General features: G+C 38.4%; 1 pseudogene; it reads right to left on the bottom strand.

The window, feature by feature from the left end:
* Positions 1–681: 681 nt before the first annotated feature.
* LOC113109585 (tight junction protein ZO-2-like) lies at positions 682–24,730 on the bottom strand (annotated as a pseudogene).
* Between the last annotated feature and the right edge of the window lie 383 nt (positions 24,731–25,113).

Raw genomic sequence — 25,113 nt, 5'->3', positions numbered from 1 at the left:
AGATGTGCATTTTCATCATTTTCAATCTGTTAAATTCTGCTCTACATATGGTTTGGGTTATTAATAGCAATGAGAAAGGCATAAACAATGACACGCAAAGTAACAACATTAAAAGGTTTATTTATTTGTCTTTTTCAAAATGTAAAAATCCCACAACTCTTGTTTTATTAGTTGTTAAATCATAGACACACACTAATAAAAACTAATGTGACATTATATCATAAGCCGGTCGTGTATATGAGTTAGTATAGTAGTATATGCACAGGTTAATACATGTTTGATCGATGACATTGAGGCACTTCAGCAGATATTTTGGAAAATAACATTTAACCCACTTTCACTTTGGGTTACGGCAAACTTGAACAGTGTTAAGTTAACTAAATCTAGTAGCTTTCAGTAGAAACCAACACGTGGCCTTGTGGGAGAAAACTAAAAGACGTACAAATAGTCTGAAAGAACAAACAAAAAAACTACATGCAGACAAGAAATAACACTGAGATTTCATATAAAGGTATAAAAAGATGCCGTTTTATAAATGGCATGTTTATTCTGCATGTGTGTTTGTGGCTAGAAATGGTCTCATCTGCTTTATCTGTGGTTCATGATAGTCCCTCATACTCACACAACAACTAGAAACACCTCGATTTCCTTCATGAGGACATGCACAGGACACATCCCCTGCTAGAGCTCAGTGTCGCTGTATTTCTGGGGATTGTAGAGGCCTCTGCGGGTTTGGTCGGCCAGCTGTCGGCGATACTCCTCTTCAACATCATCTTTGGTGCGGTGCTGAGAGCGGCTCTCTGAATACAGCGCTTTAGAGGAGCTGTGGGACTCAGAGTTTGAGCTGGAGCTGTAGGGAACAGAGCATTTACTGATGGGACGGCCCGCTCAACAAAACAGCACATCAACACTTTAATTAGTGTGCATTAGTGGGGAAAAAACCTCCCAGGAACAAACTTACCCAATTGGTTGAGGCCTGTTTTGGTTTGGTTTTGGCTTGTGGGGAACTGCATAAATATCTGGATGTTTCTGAGATATTTCCAGCTGTTTAAAAAAAAAAAAAATTCCACCGTGAAATTTTGTGATTTCAGTTTTCTGTAGGTTTTCAATCATCCCTAAAATAAATGTCCTGAATAATTTTCACCCTAAAAATTTAAAATAATTTTATTTTACAATTTGAATTAAGTATATTTAAATATTATAGTTATAAAATATTACATTATTAAAGTTTTTTTAACATTTAATTTACACAAATTAAATAATATACAAAATATATATACATTTTTATAATCACAGTTTTTACATTTCACCCAAAACCAGCCTGTTTAGACTATTCCTTTGTTTTATTTTTAAATAAACAAATACATTCCAAATTAAATATATGCTATGACAATAACAATAATAATAATACAAAATTTGTTTATTCAAACATAAATATTTTTATTTAAACATATTTTCCTTGTGGTTTTGGTGATTCTCTTTTGAATTACAGTGATTTCCATTTTATTGAAACTTTATTTTTCATGAATAGATACATTTCAAACACAATTATCCAGGTAATATTTCACCCAAAAATGTAAAAATGTGTGCATGTATATATATATATCTCATTATATTATGAATGATATAGAAATTAAAAAATTATATATATATATATATATATATATATATATATATATACACACACACACACACACACACACACACACACACACATACACACACAAATACATATATAATCATAGTTTTTATATTTTTCACCAAATCAGCCTCTTTAGACTTTTTTTTTGTTTTAAATTAAAATCAGCAGTGAAATCTATGCTTAATTGCAATAATGATTGCAGCGTCTTGTGATTTGGGGTGCAATAAGAGATCGGTGGAGAGTGTTTGTGATGTTCCTGCTGTGAGACACACAGAAGCTGGTGTGTATTGTGTGAATGAGACGAGACACAAACCCGCGCTTGCTCCGCCTCCTGCAGCTCCAGCATCCTTTTGGCCCGGGCCAGGTGGTCCATTTGCTCGAAGGCCTTCACCTTTCCCCGGAAGGTGCGGTTGGCGGGGTCATCGAGAGGGTCGCTGGAGGTCGTGTCGTCTGTGGGGGCCGTCCTGGAGCTGAAGCTGGGCTTCTGGGCTACCGGCGGTGGAAGAGGTTTGTTACTGACAGGAGCGTCACTGCTGACTGTGCTGCTGGAGCGAGAGTCTGCAGGACGTGAAGCTGCCCGTACCTGCAGGAAAACCAGCTGTTTGAGCTCAGCTCCTGTCTGTGAGGAGTGATGAGGTCTGGGAAACACTCACCTTCGGGGGTTCAGGGACAAATGATGGAGGGGGGCTGGGGTCCCGCTGCACCTCTCTGCTCGCAGCTTTCTTCGAACGCTCCTGAGGAGCAGGTATGGGTCTCTGCTTGACAGTGGAAAAAGTGATAAATGTAGCATTAAGTCATTAAAAAAAACATTTAAAAAAATTATGCAGACCTACAACAGACAAGTTTTTAATTACTGAATTAAAATTTACTTTGATATAACATTATTGGCATTTTTTGTATTATTATCATTATTATTATTATAACTTTATGGACACAAAGGCTGTATTAAAACAAGTTTTAAAAATATGATTATTATTATTAAATTATTACAATTTAAACTACCTATTTAAAAAAAAAATATATATATATATATGTTTTGCATCAGTCCTCCAGTCTTCAGTGTCACATGATCTTCAGAATTCATTATAATATACTGATTTGCTGCTCTAGAAACATTTCATATTATTATTAACATTGAAAATGGTTTTGCTGCTTGATATTTTAGTGGAAACTGAAGTGGATCTGCATTTATTTGAATAGAAATATTTTATAACAACATTTATGTTTTTACTGTCACTTTTGATCAATTTAATGCATCCTTCCTAAGTAACATTTATATATATATATATTTATATATATTTATATATATATATATATATATATATATATATATATATATATATATATATATATATAAAACAACCCCAATTTTTTTGACAGCAGTGCAAAGTAATGTTATTATTAAAAAAATAAAAATAAAAAGGATAATGCAAGAAAAGAAAACATGTTTCCTGCCAGGTTAGTGTCAGTGAGAAAGTCATTTTTATCATGAAACATAAAATTACATCACAGACTGGATGCTTGTAAAAACATTATGTTTTTATGACAGTCATTAAAAAAACTTCACACTATTCATAGTATACAAGAAGTCTTGCTAGTTGGAAAATTGCCTTGAGAAATGTCATAAATCATTTTATGTACATTGACATGTATTTAAACTATTTAACTTCTAGAGTTATTCAATCAGGCTCTTGTTGAATGACACACACATTCAGTGTGAGTAAACAAGAGCGTGTGATTTCTGGCTGATAGTTTAAAGATCATCACGTGTCAGGCTGATGATGAACATGACTGTGTGGTGAATATGCAGTTTGTCAAGTGACCTGTGGGGAGCAGCGTGCTCAAACCAGGACTTTTCTTCTCACTGACACTGGTATATGACAGTGAGTGATGATTACAGAGGTTTATCATCAAATGATAGGGCTTAAATCCCATTCGTGACTGTGGTCAGATGACAGGAAGGTAGTTTCCACAGCACACTAACCTCGTCACTAACAGGCTCAGAGGAGCGGCTGATGGCGGACATGGGCTGCGGTTCGTCGGTGGACTCGTCAAGCTCGTTGTCTGTGTACGCGCCGCCCTCATCCGCCGTGTCCTCGTAGTCACTGGTCAGACGGCTGTCCATGCTCAGGTAGTCTGCGCTCATGGCCGACAGGTACGACATACGGTCATCATGGAGCTCCAGGTCCTCCTCAGACCCATCCAGCTGGAGTCAAACACACAGACCTCTCAAACGTCTCACGGTGGTCGTTTCACATGTCAGTTAAGCATTATAAACTCAATTAGAAAATCTGTTTTGTTTAAGGAAATACAAATCCATGAGAGGAAGCCCAGTTGTTAGTAATTGTGTCATGTATTACGCTCACCTTGCTTTCACAGACCCACACAGCTTTCTCCTGCTGTTCTCGTACAGCATCCTTGAGACTTCCATACCAGGCATCATGGGAAGAGTTCAGATCAACGCTAGCTGCACAGGGAAGCACAATTTACACTTTTATAACTTGATTCTTTTTTTTAAGAAATATTTTTTTTTTTATAATTTCATTAAATTTTTCTTCTATAGTAATATTTTAATTCCTGACACTAAACCTCTGTTGTGTAGCACTTTGTTGGCCAAAAAAAAGAGGGCACCATTTTTGTAAAAATGTCAATTAATTGAGTAAGTTTCTTGAATTTAACTGATCAGACGTGCTTTTTGATTAAAGTTTAAACCATCAAAATGCAACTATAAAAAAAAAAAAAAAGAAAAAAAAAAAAGGGAAACCAATTTGAGAAACATATAATACTCATTTTATGGTGCCCTAACTTTTCTTAAACTTTTAATAAATTGTTATTACATTTTTTTAGACCTCTTTATTGATTGCAAACATTTAATTGAACCATAAAAATAGAACAAAAATAAACAAAATAAATAAATAAATAAATAAATCAGAACTGGGGAAAGAATCAAATGGATCTTATATGACTGTGATCTCTATATTTGCTGAGGAAAGGCTCATCAGACTGACCAGTGAACAGGTGCGAGCAGGTTTTGCGCAGTTTAACTGCTTGTTCGTAAAGCTTGCGTGAACTGCGGTTAGAGCCGGGAGCCAGACGGTTCCTCATGGTCTTCACCCCCTGTTTACTGTCTGGGTTGAGGAAAATGACGATGGGATACCACTGGGTGTAGTTCAGGGTGTCCACGGCCTTCGGGGTGACGTCAAGCAGAGCATGTCGGTCCTAGGAACAAGAAAACAATATTCTTAGATGTTGATTAATTTCTGTTATAATCTCAGAACGGTGACTGTGTTTACCTGCTCGATGATCTGACGAATAGTATTGAGTCTCACAACACCAGACGACTTCTCTGAGCCCGCATCTTTCGGTTCGGTCTCTGTCATGGGAAAATAACACAGATCAAACTCCTGATCATAACTACACATCGATAGAGAAGAAGAGATCTTTCACACAAGTGGAGAAGGGCTTACTTGCTGTGACAAACTCCTCTGGAAGATCACTGCTCAGTTTTTCATTGGCCACATCTGAAATAGGGCCGAAAATTACGACAGGCCTCCTGAACCCAGCTGGAGGGGCAGAGAGAAAACACTAAGTAAATGAAATGACATAAAATTATATTTTATATATATATATTAATTGTATTTAAAATGTATTTAAAAAAAAATCACCAAAATGTTTTTTTATTAAATGTATTGAACACAACACATCCGAGTGCCTTAAATAATCAAATCTAAATTATAAATAAAACATTTTTATAGGATTAAACAAAATACTTTATTCACAAATAAAAGGCATGTATAAATGAACAAAATGCATATAATTTAGAAACTTGCTGTTTTTATAGGTTTGACAGCCTCTAGTGAAAAAGCACCAAAAATAAAAAATTAAATAATTAATAATAAATTATTACTTTTCAAAACTTTTATTTATTTAGCCCCAATTCACTCAAGTGTATATTTAAACAGAAATGCATGTTAGGTGAAGCAATGCATGCTGGGCTCACCTTCCCGCAGCACCACTCTCTCGTAGGCCGGGAAGCGTGTGGTGACCGGGGGTAGCGCTCAGATCCTCTCTGCTCTTGCGAAGGTCTTTTTTCTTGGCTGCTCTTTGACCTCTCAGCCTCCAGAAGTCTCCTCTGTCATTGGCAGCGCCTTTCTGTGCGTTCTGAACGTTTGCCATCTGCTCCGCTCTGATAGTATGCAAATAACATGATCACACGGACACCTTACAAATAATGACCTTTTAATATCAACATGAAATAGCAGAGTAGGTGATGTCAGCAAACGTCATTTCAGAGGGTCACTTTTGATTTCATGGTAAGTTTTCCTCCTAGCAATGCTTAATAAATACAGTAAACTTATGACCTTTTAAGGCAATGTGTATGTATGTCTCACCTGCTCTTGCTGGGTATGATGCCTTTCTCCAGGAGCTGATTGTCTTTGCCCATGCGGATGGCGAGCCAGTTACCCAGCTTTCCGTCGTACAGGGTGTCCACCACTTTAAAGACCTCTCCTCTGGAGAAGGTCAAGCTCTGAGGGAGCTCTTTCTCATATTCAAAGTGAGTTCTGATGAAGATGTTATCACCTCGTCCAGATGCCAGGATGTCTTCATACACTGAAATAAAGCAAATGAGATTATTCACATCTCTTCTGTTGCTCAAAAGTCATCAGTATGTTTTGAAGTACCATCAGGTTTGCTTTGAGCTAAGATGGTCACATCCTCTCCTTTGGGAATCTCTAGTAAATACAGGACTGCGTCTTCCCGGACCATTCCTCTGAAATCCATATTATTCACCTGCAGGGGAAGAAAAACTGATCACCATTGGACAATGTGGGAAAATGTATGATGGATAAATGCACACTATATCAAAATGCAGAGCCAGTGCTGTTGCACCTTCACGATCTGGTCTCCGGTGTGGAGTCCCTCGATCTCTGCAGGACTGTCCTCCTGAACGCCTGCGATAAAAATGCCCACGTCGTTTCCTCCAGCGAGACGCAGGCCAACACTATCGCCCTTCTGGAAGCGCACCATCACAGTGTTGGGGCTGTGGGAGATTATTCGTTAGAACCACAAACTTGTGTAAATATATCAGCAAGCAAGCAGAAATAAACCTGTAAAAAGGGATTCTTTATGTCAAGGCATGTCTCTAGATAATATATCGTGCAAACATTTAAGTCAAAAATGGACACTGAAATTAAATAGTCCATTGGTGGACATTGGAGTTTTCTGCAACTAAATCCCTTGATCAAATATATATATTTTTTACTATAGACCAAATAAAATGGACAGCTTTTAGGTTTATCTTATAATTAGAATTTAAAGCCAAGAGTGAATGCGGTACAAACCCGTATATCTCCTGGTCCTCCAGACTGGGCCGCAGGGACACCTTTGGCAGAGGCTTGGCTTTCACTGGAACACTTTTTGGAGCAGCATTTACCACAGGAGCTGAATACATAAAAACACCCCGTTCTCATCATCTGTGTCTTCTATTCTTCTGATTCTAGATGGTGCAACTGACCATGTATTCAGTAGAGTTACTGTTGTACCTGGAGACTCGCTGCGAGGCTCTTCTTTCTCCACAGGTGGAGGCGGGAGCTCCACCGGCGCCGCTCTGAACGGAGTCGGCATCGCTCCCATTTTAGCCAGTCTCTTGGGAGGCTCATCTCTACCAACAGAAGAAAATAACATACTCCATTTGCACTGGCTTCTGTAACCTTTCTGTTGAATGTGTTGCCAGTTCATTTGGAAAATCATTAAATCGTGTTTCTGCTTCTGCATCAGGTTGTATCATAAATTTGACAGTTTTCTCATTTTATTAGTTGCATCCATGCAGCATCAGTGTTTGTTTTAAAAGGTAGCTTGACTGTAGTTTAAATTATTCACTTTTGAGAACTAGCTACTTGGTAACACTTTACAATAAGGTTGCACTAGTTAATGCATTAGCTCACATTAAATAACAACGAGCAACACGTTTATTAGAGCATTTATTAATCTGTTAGGTAATAAAAAGCAACTGTTCATTGTTAGCTCATGTTAGCTCAGGTGCATTAAATAATATTAACAAATACAACTTTTGAATTGAATAATGTATTAGTTAATTTTACAGTTAACATTAGTTAAGATAATAAATGCTTTAGAATTAATTAATTAATTGAATATATTAGTGCATGGAGCCTAATTGTAAAGTGTTCTGGTAACACTGGCGTTAGTGAAGAGTCATTAGTGACCGCTGGGCTCTCAAGGCAGTGTGTTACCTGTTTTTGTCCTGCAGTCTCTCATTAGAGGAGTGTGAGGAGAGGTCTGAGGGATGACTCCGCCGGTCCTCCGGAGGAGAATAAGAGCGGTACGACTCGATCTCAGAGATATCTGAAACACACATGTACAACGTGTCGCCATCACACTTGCTTTAAATCCCCATTATTGGCACAGTGCATGACGGGTTATACAGCAAAGTCTCAAAGCTTTGAATCCCTAGACCTGAGAAATGTAAAACACGCTGATTAAAACCAGATTTGGTTTTTTCATTATTACAGATTTCCAGAAGAACATGAACAAACAACTTCCAAAACATGGTAGAAGTGTCACTAGAGTTTATAAAATGACATTTTTCATAAGATTTGGATTATGGGTAGGGTTTATGTAATCCTCCCAAAGCCAAAAGCCTTTCTCTCCGATCCAGTGTTAGTACAGCAGTCCATAAAAAGGCAAGAGGTCAGAGGTCACTCAGAGATTAAGGCTGATTTTGTGAGGTATTTCACCAATCATACATCACAGGGCTCCCAACTAAAAAATCGAGTAAGGAGCCATTGGCTCCTAAAAGATAAAAAACATAGGCGCTAAATGATTTTTTTAGTTGCCACAGAATGAATGTGTTTTATTTATTTTGTTATAATTTATTTTTTACATTTGAACTTTTCAATCATACTGTCATGTGTTTATATCTCATCTTTTCTTTGCATTTTGATCCATCTTGTAGATGACCTGGGAACTAAGGTTCACTTAAAGTGGGAACTAAATGTCTTTTCCAACTTGAAATTTTGTCAAGCATTGTTTATTACACATAATCTGTACCAATGTCATGGACTATGAGCATCACTTGGCCCCTGAGTGTAGTTTGGGCTCCTGCTCAATGCATCCTGTAAATGTTGTCATACACTCTTAAAAATAAAGGTGCTTCATGATGCCATAGAAAAAAAATATTTTGTCTAAATGTCTTCATAAAGAACCTTAAACATCTGATTATAAAAAGGTCAAGAGTGAACTGTTCTTTGTGGAACCAAAAATGGTTGTTAAGAACCTTTTAAGCACCTTTTTTTAAGAGTGTTTGTCTTTCACACGTTCAGTCTGTTTTTCTTAATTAGTAAAATGAGATTTTATAGGAGTTGAATTATGTAGACAACAGGTTAAGTCAAAAAATATTCAAATGCAACAGTGCATAAATATAGCAAAATGCTCCTCTTTATAGTTATTTTTCTATCTGACTGATGAGCTTATGGAAACCAAATGGTTATTCTGAAGTAAATGTACAGGTGCTTCTCAATAAATTAGAATGTTCTGGAAAAGTTAATTCATTTAAGTAATTCAACTCAAATACAAGTAGTAAAGAGAAAGGTATGCAAGGTTCACATGCTGCTTGAACTGAGGCCCACGATCGCACCTGCCACATTAAAGAGCGCCAAAACTGTATTGTTTGAATTTCATTATGAATTTGGAATCATTTTGAAGCTGATACTGTGTTAATTATAAAAGTAACAAAGCACAAAGCTTTTTGCGATTGCTAGACGACAAGTGTGCTTCAAATAATGAAGTTCACACATTAACAGACAACAGCATAGACCTACAGTAAGATCTTAAGGAGAAGCCATATTATTAATGATTATAAACGAGAATTAACGATATTGCCAATATCCACACAGCTGACAGCTTTACCCATTTTAGTTTGTTCAAGTTGTGCAGGTAATAAGCACTGCTTTTCTGTACTTTCTCTTCAAGTCTCCATCATTTCTCTCTCTCTCTCGCGCTGATCAACTGTATGTCAGCACTGCTGCGCGGCAGAGATGAGGTCTGTTTGAAACTTTTTCCACTAAAGATTTGATGTGCATTGTCTCAGTTTAATGCGCAAACATAACAAAATGTGATCCCAAACCAATCAGGAAAAAAGTTATTACACACACTTTTTAAAGTGATAACATGTAAATACATAGGCCTAGTCGCCAGTGGTGACATCAGCAAAAACTTAACTCGCAATTTAATATTTATGGTTGCAAATGCGACTGTTTTAGTTGCAGTTTGGAGTCCTGCATCACTATACTTTACATATGTCACAAGGTAATGATATATATACAAACAATATTTAATCAAACAACAATCAGTATGGATTATTGTATGTTAAATATTTTTATTTAATAAAATATAATGATGCAAAAACGTTAAGTACTGAAATATGAAAAAATATGATGTGTGTAGTATTGATATGTCCCATCCCAAATTTCTGTGTTCATATGGAATGCAACAGTGGCAAAATGAAACAGGGCTTCAGTCCAATCAGACAAATTGTAATTGTTCATTTGAAAGTGTTTTGATGTCCTCACCATCTATTTCTGAGTCGCTGTCTGCCATGGGTGGGACTCGGATGAGCACCTGACTGCGATCCCTCTGCACCACCAGCTGCAGCTTCCCACGAGACTTCTCGATCAGCTTCCCTGCGTCGCTCAGAGACAGGTTCTCTGTGGCCGTACCGTTAATCTGACACATGGAAGTAAATTTCAATAAATAAAGTACAACAAATTTGAGGAGAAAAAAGAGAGTTTGGGGGCAGTAAGCTTTTTTTTTAGGACCTGATGGCATCTCTAAACACCTCGCTGTATTCACACTACAGTGTCTGTGTGTCTGCATGTGTGTGAAAAAACATGAGAGAACACACGTTTTTTATATTGGACCCTGGAGCACAAATCCAGTCTGGGGTATATTTAGCAAACGAAAAACAAAACTAAAAAAACACTGTGTGGGTCAAAATTATTGATTATTCTTTTATGCCAAAATTCATTAGGATATTAAGTAAAGATCATGTTCCATTAACAGATTTTGTACAATTCCTACCGTAAATATAGTAATATGCATTGCTAAGGACTTTATTTGGACAACTTTAAAGGTTATTTTCGAGTATTTAGATTTTTTTTTTGCACCCTCAGATTCCAGATTTTCAAATAGTTGCATCTCAGCCAAATATTGTCAGATCCTAACAATTTATTCAGCTTTCAGACGATGTATAAATCGAAATTTTGAAAAAATTGACAAGTAAGACTGGTTTGTGGTCCAGGGTCACATTTAACTAATACTTTTATTGATCAAGAATGCATTAAATTGATCAAAAGTGATAGTAAAGACACAATTTCAAATTTCTGTTTCAAATGAATGCTGCTCCTTTGAACTTTTCCACTAAAATCAGGAAGCAGCACAACGGTTTTCAACATTTGTAATAATCAACAATGTTTCTTGAGCAGAAAATCATCATATTTGAATGATTTCTGAAGGATCATGTGACACTGAAGACTGGAGCAATGATGCTGAAAATACAGCTTTCAAGTTGAACACAAGAATAAATGACTATTTAACAAAATTCACATGGAAAACAGCTTATTAAACTGAAAAAAATATTTCACAGTTTTTACTGTATTGTACTGATCATATAAATGCAGCCTTGGTGTGCATTAAGCAGTTGCTTGGTTAGCAAAAACATGGGGAAAAAAGGAAAAAGGGAAGTGCTTGCTAGTCCAAAATGCATCATCACAATGCTAGGATATGCACTGCGATGTGGTTGATAAGCAGTTCTGAATGTGAATGGTTGTTATTATAAAGTTATATATTTTGTAGGCAATAGGCTTATATATTTTGTATATATATGCTACAAATTTTGAGTTGTGTTCAGAGTGGTTGTTCAAGAGACGTACTTTCAGAATAATGTCACCTTCCTGTAGTTTGCCTTCTTTGGATGCCAGGCCGGTGCTCGTCATCGCTTTGATGAACAGCTGACTGCCAAGACGAAGGCCATACTCTGGACAGATATGAGAAAACATCATGTTAGATGATTGGCTGCAGGCTGAAACAGATAAACGTAGGCAGTGCGTATCTACCATCATTGGGCCGGTTCTTTAGTAGAGTAACATTGAGTGGCTTCTCCAGGGGTTCGAGTCGCTGTGGTGGCGGTGGTGAGGGCGAGTGATCCAGCCGGTCTCGACTGTTACTCCTCTTCATGGATTCGTCCTGCCGCGGATCGAACCTCCTGCGCTCGTAGTCGCTGGCTAGATTCTCTCTGCTGTATCCCGGAGCCGGTTCGGGCCTGTAGCGCGTCTCAGGACTATGTGATCTGTCCAGTGCGCGGTCACTGCGGTACTGTCTTTCCGGACTCCGCTCTCTGTCCAGGTTGTGTTCGCTGCGATAGCGTCGCTCTGGACTGTAGTTGCGGTCCAGTGCGCGATCGCTTCGGTAGCGCCGGTCCGGGCTGTGGTCGCGATCCAGCTTGTGGTCACTTCGGTAGCGGCGGTCGGGGCTGCGCTCGTGGTCCAGCGTTCGGCCGCGGCTGCCGTCTCGTCTGTGCTGTCTGTCAGGGCTCAGGCCGCGCTCCATGCTCCTCCCGCGGCTGCGCTCGTAGTCACGATCACGCTCGTCTGCGTAACTCACGTCGCGGTCAGGGTAGCTGCGGCCGCTGTACACGCTGCGCCGGTCGTGGTCATAGTCGTCGTTGTAATCGCCACTAAAGACGCGGTCGTCTGGGGACGCGGCACGTTTTGTCACACTGACGGGAATTTTTCTCGATCGCTTTATCGTCTGATGAAGGATGGGGACAAAAATGAATTGTTGATTCATTAAATTCTGATTTCAACTGTCAGTGATTTACAAACATGGTCAATAAAGTTATAACTGAAATAACAAACAATTCAAAAGGTTTCACTTACGATTTTAGCTACTTTGCCGCATTTGCGGAGAGTCTGCACTGCAAAGGCGTGTTGGACACCGTCCATGGGCACATTGTTGACCTGGATCACTCTGTCATTTTCACTGAACAATAGCATGAAACACTGTTAGGAAATGTCTCTACACGGCAGAAAGTGACTCCAAATCCTTCCAACAGTTTAGCAATGTCAAAAGTACCAGCATAAATAAAACCTTGAATAATAGTGTTGGCAGACAACAAATAAAATGCAATGCAATGGAAAGCAAAGAAATCAAATTAAATGAAAAAAAATAAGGCTGAATATCCAAAATTAAGTTTATTTGTCAATTACTGATAACTGTTTTCTTGCATTTTATTATTACTGTTTATTGTGTAAAATATCTGAAAGATACATATACATTCCATTGTTGTAATTTGGTATTATTAATATTTACATATACTGTTTAATGTAATAATGTTTAGTTAATTATTTTTTTATTATCTCTTCAAATCAAATTAGTGCATCCATTAGCATGTATTAGAATCATAATAATCAATATAATATTTATACTTTAATTTATACAAATATTTATATTTAATGTCTTTATCATTATTTTACTGAGATATATATATATATATATATATATATATATATATATATATATATATTATTTTTTTATTATCTCTTCAAATCAAATTAGTGCATCCATTAGCATATGAATTTTTGGGGGGATGTGGAAACTGGTATTGAGAATAATTCTTTACTTCAAAAATGTTGGTTTCATGTCAACCCTACAATAGCTTTTCTACTTCAAATAGCACTCTAGGATTAACAAATCTCATAAAAAAGGCTGGGATGTGTTTAATGTTGTTTCAGAGCTTACAATAGCAAGCCATCTGCAGGACCCCCTTGCAGCACATCAGATACGACAATAGACGCTTCTCCACTTTCCTCATTTGGGTTGTCCTTCCCTCCAGACACAGCAATGCCAAAGCCCATCTTGGAGTCCTATTAATAAAGATTGCGTTTTTCACTTATGCATGAAACCATAGTTTTTAATTTACAACAATAAATCACTTTAAATTCATGTAGATGTACAGGCAGCTATGACTAATTAGCAAGTAACCCCAGAATTATGTTTTCCTGATATTTTGGATATGTTAGTGAAAGTTCTAGACGGGCGCTGCACAAGATCCCGGGACCTATGCATAGGCAGTCCTAATATATATATATATATATATATATATATATATATATATATATATATATATAAATATATATAAGGTATTATTAATTATTTTTTTCTGAACCTCTAGCACTGTTAAGCGTGGATGCATTCAATCTATCAAAAGTGACAGTAAATAGTATATAGTGACAGTTATATATATATACACATAAAGAATGCAAAGTCTTTAAAGAGAACCCATAAGCTCTCCAAATAAGCTCAGGGTGCAGTACTCACCCGCTGCAGGGTCACAGTGTACTGCTCCCACACCGTCTCCTCCATGACTGGGTTCTGAAACAGTATGAACAGGTTTATATGTAACACAGTGATGGACAGAGTCAAGTTACAGCAGATATCAGTGATCTCCTGAGCAAAATCTGCAGCGTGGTGCTGCCACAGTGAAAAACTATACGAGCGTTTCTCTTCCAACAGATTTACATGAGCTCATCTGATTACTCAGTGACAGAACTGAAATATGTCTTTATATTCAACCACAAATAATTACTGATCTAATATTAGATTTTTATTTTGTGGACTGCTAGGAAAAAAATAAAATGATTAACAAATGTATGGCATGACCCCTTTAAAATAAGAAGCCTGCATTATTTGAAAGCAATTATTTTAAGAGGAAGCCTGGTCAGTGAGTGAAACCCTTTAAATGCAGTCTTCAGCATCAGTGTGAGAGCCACGTGACGTCCTGCGCTGTGAAACGCCTCTTCATCTGCCCGTGTGCACACCGGGTGATTATGATTGTTGCTCTTTAATCTCCTCAGGATAAAAACTGGATTGAATGTCAAACATGACCTTGGTCTAGTGGTAATGTTTGTTGGAAAGCATTGGATATTGGGTTCTGTTCTGCCCTACTTGCGTATTTTAGTTAATTTTTTAATGTACTTTCTATTAGTGCAGTCGAATGATTACATGTGTGTACAGTGTATATTTATTATGTATATATAAAGACACACATACAACATATATTTTTAAAATATTTACATGCATATTTATATTATACATAATTATATTTAATATACAACATAAAATATTGAATATAAAATTTTTCTTAAATATATAAAATATATACATATATGTGTGTGTATTTATATATACATAATAAATGTACACAGTACACACACATTTATTCTGTAAACAAAAACTTTTATTTTGGATCCGATTAATCATGATTAATCTTTTGTCAGAACTATGAATAAACCAAAATTGCAATTGTGGAAAACTGAGAATGGACGAACACAACAGGAAAACAGATATAGCATATTCCAGCACTGGATCACCACTTATTTCAGCTCACATTATTAAAATGAAAATTCAGCTCGAAAATGCCATGGGAAAAAATTCAGCCATGAGAAAAAGTTTGGATACATGTTCCACTTGTTGCCACCACAAACTAACGATATGAACAGCAAAAGCACACTGAGCAATTGTTAAAGTTCAAAAGCATGATTTATCTAAAGCAACAAAGATGCTTAAGTGTTTAATCACTCTCATCATTGATTCTAATGCCGGTCTAAAAAAGGAATAACATCTACCCAGAAATCAAACTACATCACCACCTGTTTTCTTCATCACAGTGTCATAAACTTGGCGAAAACTTTTCAACCGATTCATAAAATGCACCAGTGTATGTACTTCAACAAAAAAATGTATTGCAATGTATCATAATGACAATTAAAATCCAACGAATCAAGAAACATAATAATTCGTATATATTAAATTTTTTATCAATAATTATACATTTTACCAACATAAAACATATTACACTACCATGATGCATGGCACTGTGTAGTAAAGAATCCCTAAAGAGTTTCCTTCCTATACACTCCTACCAAACACTGTGCCATAAAGTCTAAACATATGGTCACAAATAAACAAACTCAACCAAAACATCACACTTCACCCAGACTGTGTAAGACATGAACAGGTGAAGCTGTACAGGGAAAGAGCAGAAAGAGTGCTTACGATGCCCTGGAGGATGCGGATGGCCTTGATGGTGTGCGCCCATTTCCTGTGCAGCGAGAGGACCGTCTTCATGTTGTCACCTCTCCCGTGAACACAGAGTCTCTGGGCCAAGGCACATCACCCCTCGGCACAATGCATCTGTCTGCCTTTGACGTAAGACTGATGCCGCTGGCCTACATTCTCTGCAAATCCCACCGTCCACAGCGACCCACGGCGCAAAAAAAATGGGCCAGAAGAGATGCTGTCTACTGCTGAGCTGTTAAATTAAAATTTCATTTCAATTCATCAAATGATACGGCTCTGTCTGGGTTGACATTAAAAGCTCTTCGTGGGTTAAGGGAGGCAAGTGCCAACTTTCGAAATGCCGATGCTTTTGGATTGGGATTTCTTTCTGCAAGACGAGCTTTTGAACGTGAAAGAGGGACTGGTAGATTAGCAGTGATTTCTATCACTTTTTAAATTACAATTTAGAAGGATTATAGGGTTTGAAGTTATTTTCTGATTTGTGAATTCAATGCCTTACTATAATAGAGCTATTTTCGTCAACTGCGCAGTACTAAACATCACAAAGTTCTTTGATCTATAATGGCTTTCCAACTCAACCTCAAATCTCATCCAGGACTGGATTAACGTGTGGCATATGAGCTGCCCTCAATTCATCTCTTTACTGTTATAACCAGAACAGATTACTGATGAACGATGTCAAATAAGTGATTTCTCACTGTAACTGAGCTCGTATAATTAAAGTGTACAACAGTCTAACACCACGACAGTAGACTGACTGAGACAACCTTGTAAGGGACCTGAAATGTGTGAATGTGATTCAGTTTAGTTTCCTGTGCTTTTCTGAAGGGCATTCATTAAATTTTCATACAACTGCCCTGAAACAGTACCAACCAAAATATTTGTAGAAAACTGACAATTTAACTAGTGATTTTAGAGACCTTAATGGCTTCTTAAATGCTTGAAAATAGTTTTGAAAATGCATTATTATGTATCAAGTATCCAGACAATTAAGAAACACTCCAGAATAATTGAGTTCCCTTTAAGTCGGTCACTCTCGACGCCACGTTGACCGACGAATATGGGATATCGCTTCGATAGACCAATCTACTTCGAGTGTAAACTAAACGAGCCAATGCACATTGGCATGCAATTATTGCATCCAGCTGCCGCTGATCACTGTGTGAGTATAAGACGGCAGCAGGTGCAATGCATACCAGCTTTTCGTTTTGGAGCCAAGCGTTAGTATCGCTCTGCTCAACTGTGTCTGCTGTAAACTACGAGTTCAGCACGCTCTCAGAAGCTTCGTGTGTTGGCGAGATGGCGCTTCAGCAGCGGTCGTTCCTGTGTCGAGTGGATTACACACTTCAGGCTGCACTACCCCTATCATGTTGCAAACGGCCAATACCCCTGTGCATCTCAGCACTAAAAGAGCATTTCCTAAAGAGCAAATTTCTCAAATTTCTTCTTTGTAAATACGACGGATCATCCTTATAAGGATGCCGTTTCACCTGTGCGTTTCTGGGTGCAGCCGTTACCTGGCAACGGGTGATGGTATCCAGTGGGACTCCCCCCGACCAGATGTCGATCTCAGCATCGGAGGGAGAGCTGTCGGATGATGACTCGGCTGTGATACCGCCCTCTGGGACGGTGACAAAGCCTGAGTCGGATCCCAAAGTGGCAGCTATGCTAGAATAGCTAGAATGGCGACTCCATCCCCTGACGGTCCAGCTGATTTGGAGGCGGTTCAGAACCGCTCAGGTAGACCTGTTTGCTGCTCCAGAAACCTCTCACTGCCAGTTGTTCTACTCCCTGCCCGAGGGAACTCTCGGCACGGACGTACTGGCACACAGCTGGCTGCAGGACCTACGCAAGTATACATTTACCCCAGTGAGCCTTCTCGCACAGACACTGTGCAAAGTCCGGGAGGACGAGGAACAAGTCTTGCTAGTAGCGCCATATTGGCCCACGCGGACCGGGTTCTCCGAATTAGTGCTCCTTGTGACAGCCCCTCCTTGGCCAATTCCTCTGACGAAGGATCTACTGACTCAGAGATGGGGCACCATTTGGCACCTGCGTCCAGACCTTTGGAAACTCCATGTCTGGTCCCTGGATGGGACGCGGCGGTTCTAGGTGACCTACCTCAAGAGGTAGCGAACACCATCACTTCGGCAAGAGCACCGTCTACAAGACATGCTTACGCCTTGAAGTGTAACCTGTTCGTCGAGTGGTGTTCTTCTCGTCGAGAAGACCCCCGAACATGCCCGATTGCGGTCATGCTGTCCTTTCTAGAGCAAGGTCTGGAACGAAGGCTGTCTCCCTCCACCCTCAAAGTCTGGGTTGCTGCTATTGCTGCGTACCATGACCCCGTGAATGGGAAGTCTTTGGGTAAGCATGACCTCATCTTCAGGTTCCTTATAGGGGCCAGGAGGTTAAATCCATCCCGGCCCCCCTGTATACCCTCTTGGGACCTGTCTCTAGTGCTTAAATCACTACAGCAGGGCCCATTTGAGCCTTTGCATTCAGCTGAGCTAAAGTTTCTTTCATTGAAACTGGCCTCCATCAAGAGGGTAGGGGACCTGCACGCATTTTCTGTCGACGATTCGTGCCTAGAGGTCGGGCCGGCTGACTCACAGGTAATCCTGAGGCCCCGGCCTGGCTATGTGCCCAAGGTTCCCACTACACCCTTCAAAGACCAAGTGGTGAATCTGCAAGCCCTGCCCCTGGAGGAAGCAGACCCAGCCCTGGCTTTGCTCTGTCCCATCCGACCATTAAGGTGCTACGTAGACCGGATGCAAAGCTTCAGGACCTCAGACCAGCTCTTTGTCTGTTACGGAGACCGGCAGAAGGGGAGTGCCGTCTCTAAGCAGAGGATGGCCCACTGGATTGTGGATGCCATAATCCTGACTTATCAGGCTCAGGATGTGCCCTGCCCGTTCAGGTTGCGAGCTCACTCAACTAGAAGTGTTGCATCCTCCTGGGCGCTGGCTCGTGGCGCCTCGCTGACAGATATTTATAGAGCTGCGGGCTGGGCGACCGCTAACACGTTCGCTAGGTACTATAGCCTTTGTGTCGAGCCGGTATCCTCCTGTGTTCTCACCTCAAATGGGTAGTGGCACTGAGAGGCCTTGGTTAGTGTCGGCTTGCTTAAACTACTCCAGAGTGTCCGTACTGTAGACTAGAGGGCTGCATTGGGATTGAGTCCCGCCGGGTCCCGCGGGACCCAACGCAAATCTCGCGGGAGCGGGTGGTTAGAATTTTGCTGCGGGCGGGAATGGGCGGCTAAAAAAAACACCGCGGGATAGGGAGGTTGCCTAGCGACATGATGGAGAAGATGTCAATAGAAGATGTAGAAAAGAACCTAATGTTATTTATTAGTGTTGTTTTTTTAGCACAGCCCTTCGTTGCCATTTGTTAATTAGGTCAAGAGGTGTGATGATGCCAGTGTCATTGAACAGGCTTCCTAAGTTTGAATGTTTTTATTCTTATTTGTATTTTTCAAACAGAATACCTGCGACATTTGGCTAATAATTGTAAAACAGTTTTTCATGTAGCCTAGTTTATCATATTATGTATATTTTTTCTTTGCAAAGCAGTCTATTTTTATGTGCAAAGTTTTTGATAAAAACGAAATTATATTTGAATGTATTGTGTGTTTTGTCTTTTTTTTTTTTTTTTTTTTTTACATACAGGCCAGGGAAACGAAACAAACAACCCCATGAATCTCTTTAATAATATCAATACAAACACGTGTTTGTTTGTTTTTTTTTCCTGCGGGACGGGAGAAGACACAAAATCAATGCATCTCTATTATTGTGCGGGAATAAATTGTCAGAGTTTTGCGGGTGTGGGCGGGAGTGGACATACATATTGCGGGAGCGGGCGGGAGTGAAACACATACGTTGCGGGAGCGGGCGATAATGGTCAGAAATTCGGCGGGAGCGGGATGAAGAAAACAGTCCCGCGCAGGGCTCTACTGTAGACCCTGTTGACATCCGGTGCCAGACCTTCATGATGTATCCGTGAGAACCATGGAAGGGTGGGTTCCATATTGAGACCTAAGCGGTACTCATATGTGTATAGTCCACGGTATAGCCTTAGAGTCTTGTTTCCCCGGCAGACTTCTGCCTTCCCAAGTGGGTTTTAATCACCTCAAATTTCTCCTTATACTCCTAAACGGATGCTGTATGTGTATTTACATTTTACATTTATTCATTTAGCAGACACTTTTATCCAAAGCGACTTACAGATGAAGACAGTGGAAGCAATCAAAAACAACAAAAAGAGCAATGATATATAAGTGCTATAACAAGTTTCAGTTAGGTTAATACAGTACACGTAGCATGGGATTTTAACTAATATAATAAATAAAAAGAAAACAGATAGAATAAAAAAAATAAAAGAATAGAGCAAGCTAGATAGAGGTCTTTACACATACACACACACATCCATATACATTTACATAATAAATGAAAAGAAAATAGAATACAAAAAGATTAGAAAGGTAGTTAGATTTTTTAAAGAATAGAATTAGAATAGTGAGTGTTAAAGTTAGAGGGTCAAATAAAGATGGAAGAGATGTGTTCCTTCGGGAATGATGGGGCTTCCGCAGCGTCCCGGCTCCAAGCGGACCGGGGATGTTTTCCCAATGTTATCCAATCTCACCCAGTGAGGTAGTGCTTTGACAGCGGTGAGTGGAGCTACTTGTTCTGAGCCCCGGCCTACACCTAATAGGGGCGCAGGTGGCTCGCACAGGGCAATGGAAGGGGCAGCTCCCATGGCGCTTTGATAGGGATCCCATATTCGTCGGTCACCAACGGGGCGTCAAGAGTGACCGACTGAAAGGGAACGTCTCGATTACGTATGGTAACCCTCGTTCCCTGAAGGAGGGAACGGAGACTCCTTGCCCGTCGCCATGGTTGCTGTACCGCCACTGAGCTGCCGGGTCCCCGGCTCGGCTCCTCAGCAAAAAGCTGGTATGCATTGCACCTGCTGCCCTCTTATACTCACACAGTGATCAGCGGCAGCTGGATGCAATAATTGCATGCCAATGTGCATTGGCTCATTAGTTACATGCCAAGTAATTTTCGTCGGTCACCGACGAGGCATCTCCATTCCCTCCTTCAGGGAATGAGGGTTACCATACGTAACAGAGACGTTTTGATTGGCATGAAAAGTTTGGGGTCAGTGGGATTTTTAAAGTCTCTGAGGCTGCATTTATTTAATTAAAAATACAATAATATATTTTGAAATGTAATTTAATCCTGTGATCAAAGCTGTATTTTCAGCATCATTACTTCAGTCTTCAGTGTCACATGATCTTCAGAAATCATTATAATACACTGATTTGCTGCTCAAGAAACATTTCTGATTATTATCAATGTTGAAAAAAGCTGCTTCATATTTTTGTTGAAACCATGGATTTTTAAACTTCATACTAATCTCTTTACTGTCATTTCTGTTGAATAAAAGTATATTTAAAAAAATTATAAAATGACTACAAACTTTTAAAATGATATAATATACTTAATGAGACAATCTTCACCTCTCTTTAAGCAAAATTCATATAAAACTTGAACTTGGCAAACAAAATAAATTGAAAAGTAAATGAATCAAAATATTCACTGCACTGAATAAATTAATGTGGTTACATTATGAAATGATGATGGAATGGAATTTCTAATAAACAAAACTCCTTTTTAACTCATTTGGTAAATTAAATGAGAAATGGCCACGAACTAGCTGCTTTGACACTAACAAGTACTCCAGCTCACAGAAATACAAAATAAAGTCAGCCAATGTGAACTCTGAATAATTACACCTCTCCAATAAAGCACTGCCATTTACAAGCAAAACAGAACAATTTATGAGGACCAACGAGCAATCACAGCGTCTGAGATTAGCTTTCTGAAAACTATCAATGACTGTGTGTGATCAAAAACAACTCCGAATCTCACCAGAACTGACCTTCTACCAAAACTGACCACGCAATAAATAAATACAGAATTGTGACTGTGCTGCAGGAAAAAGCATTTGCAATTCAATCAAGCAAGGTATACCATTGCTGAGCCATCAGAAAACGTACTGAACTGTATGTAGTCCGCTGTTAGATAAGCACAAGAGTGCAGACAGCAGCAGCAGACAGAATTCCCACTGAATTATAGATAAGCAGCTTTAGCTGTCTGTGTCCCTCAAAAAGACTGAAATCAGTCAATCCAAGCACCGACATATACTGTATGTTTCTAGTGAAACATGTAAAAGTCTCATTTCAGATGATGCATGCGAGACTTACTGTATGATGAACATTATGTGAAAAAAGCATAAATGCAATCCAGGTTTGGGTAAAGAAGTGTAAACAGAAGGTGAAGGAAAAAAACTAACAACTGAGCTCTTCTGAGTTGCTCTGAAGAGTGTAAAAACAGAAAGACTAATGGACAAGAGAGTGATATAAAAATCATTTCAAATGTATATCATTAACTAAAATAATTTTATTTTATTAAGTTTTGTAAGTTGTGACAGATTATGATTTTAATGTAAGACTGGTGAGCTGGTCCCTCTGCTGGTGACACTTTAAAAAAAATTACATTCCTTTTTTCCCCTCCATATTAAATAATTATGATTATACATTTTTTTTAATTAATAAAACACACAATTAGCTTTCCAGAAGCTTATTTTCCCTAGAACTGCTTGTGCTATCGTTTTAAACAAAATACTAATTAAAATAATCCTCCAGTGTGTACTTTACTTTTTTTAAACAGAGGTAGTATTTCACGATATTTAAATGCTAAGTAATTAACGTTAGTCGGTTTAAACATTTGATAGTTACAGATCACAGTTGTCCTTATAATCTGTTTTATTTATAACGTGTTATATACTGATAAAAGCCTGACTGCACTGTAACTCGCTTTGGATAAAAGCGTCCGCTAAATGCTTAATGTAAATGTATACTGACGTTTAGATACATTATGTCCATCGCTATTGATTGGTATAATATGAAGGAGGTGGACAGTAACAGAAACAAGTGTGTAACGTTATCACAGAAAACAGACTTTAAGTTCAAACCCACTTTCTGTGAAATGAAAATAAGCGACTTGAACGAGTTTTAACAGTAACGTTACTCACATGACGAATGTCCTTAACATTTCTACTCAGAAAGAGCCGCCTCTCCACAACCACGGGCATCTCGCAAACTGCACTAAACTGTAAAGTCAAGATGTTTACTTGAAATAAATGGTTTAATGTTTCATGAGAGTAAATAAAACGCATGGGCAATAAATCAGAAGCGTCTGAATGGCGACAACACAAGCGCCTAAACATTTGAACTGTTGTACTGTAAATCCCGAACGAACCATTATTAACTCACTGGGGACGGTAACGATATACAATCATCTTTAACCTCTATTGAATGTGCGATTAATACTCATTTATTCACATTAAACTGGAATTACCTTACCGCTATAGATGGTTAGATGAAATTAAACAACGAGCAATACTGTATTTCTTTCACAGCGGACCCTATGAGGCACAATCATGGACGGCTCCACAATCTATTTGCTTACCGGCTAAGCTCATGAATATCAATTAGGACGCGCTGGCATTACTTAGCAACCGTACTGAAGCTTCCAGACACGTAACGTACGTAATTAATATTCATAAGTCAAATCTTCCCCACTGTAGGACTTGTTTATTTTCTGCTCGGAAGGGATGAGTTTTATTTGGAGATATAGTATAAGGTCATAATTACCAGAGCTTTTCTGTGATTGTCTGTAAGATAATGCTGGCTTTGCGCCACGCACAAGTTCCTCGAGCATTATATCAAGCTGTCGCTCCAAACACTTTATAATTAATATAAGCACCCTGGAGGTTTATATTTCACAACGAGCCTAAAAGGCTCAAAAACAAGGGCATTAACAGCAAACAAGCAAATATAGATGCTCCAGCAACAGTTTAAATTAGTCTACAATCAGGCTGGAACTGACTATTAATGTGTAAGTTACATAACTTCACATTAAAAAGTGACCATACTGGCCAAAAAAACAAACAAAAAACATACATATAATAATAAAATCTGAAATGCATTAATGTTAAATGACTGAGATGATTCTCTCTCATACATTTGCCCACTCACACACACACACCACACACAGAAAGAGAGACACTGGTGCATGTAAAATAAATATTAGTGTTTTTTTACTAATATTTATTTTACATGCACCAGGTTCTCTCTATCTATATATATATATATATATATATATATATCCTATCATTGACATTCAAAAGTCAATAATATAACCAACAATAGTATTTTTTACAAATACTAGAAAAAATACACTGGTTTTGTCTCTCTTATGTGAAAGGGTGGATATGCCTGAGAGATCTTATTAATGTAACAGAATTACAAAATTGTGTCAAATCATAGCAGAACTTCTCTTTTAAACTTCCTCTTAAAAATACATTGACGTACGTTCCTCTTAATTCTTGAGGTAAGTTGAGAAATTAAAAAGAAAAGGTTTTATATTTGAAAACTAAAATATATATATCTACTGTGAATGGCAAACAAATGTTATATTTTGGAAAATAATTAAGATAAAAATAATGGTATAAGATTAACATAAATAAAAGATAAATATAAATATTCTATATATAATAATGATAAAAAAAATAACATCATGTAAACAATTAAAAAATATGGTGCATTTTATATTTCAACAACATACAATACAATAGCATTTCAAAATACATGTCACCACGGGCAAGATAATCACTATATGTCTTGAATCATCACTATGGAGAATAATCTCTATATGTCTTCATGAGAAATTTAGTGTGTAGTACCTGTAAAAGAGCCGGGTAGCTGGGAGCAGAGAGGCGTCGCAGACACAAATACTGAGCTTCAGGGGTCAAGGAAAACCTTCTGGAACGCCGTGACCGGAATAACTCTATTTGGTTGGACTGGTCACTGTAAAAAGACATTTTTAGTTAATAACACTGTTCACAGACTCAACAACAACAAAAAATGTGAGTCACTGTAAAATCATCTACATCTAGAGATATTGTCAGAGTAAAACTGAGCACGATCCATTATTTCTCACACAGCCCAAGTCCTAATCACATAAGCACAAGTCAGTATGACAGTATACACAGTACTCAAGTTGGTCTGTTAATAGCTAAATGTTAGTGTGTTTGTAAATAAATTGTCTAACCTTGCAGTTATACCTGATCATTCAGTATGTTTTGTTGTAGCTTAGCCTGACAAGAAAATACAGAACTTAGCTTAACAATAGTGCTTTGAGTACATAAAAAAACTGTATTATAATTCACAAAACAAGTGTAAGCAC

The sequence above is a fragment of the Carassius auratus genome, chromosome 10, assembly GCF_003368295.1.
Source record: "Carassius auratus strain Wakin chromosome 10, ASM336829v1, whole genome shotgun sequence".
Lineage (NCBI taxonomy): Eukaryota > Metazoa > Chordata > Actinopteri > Cypriniformes > Cyprinidae > Carassius > Carassius auratus.
Note: the sequence above shows the minus strand (reverse complement) of the source record. Positions and strands in the feature narration are given on the sequence as shown.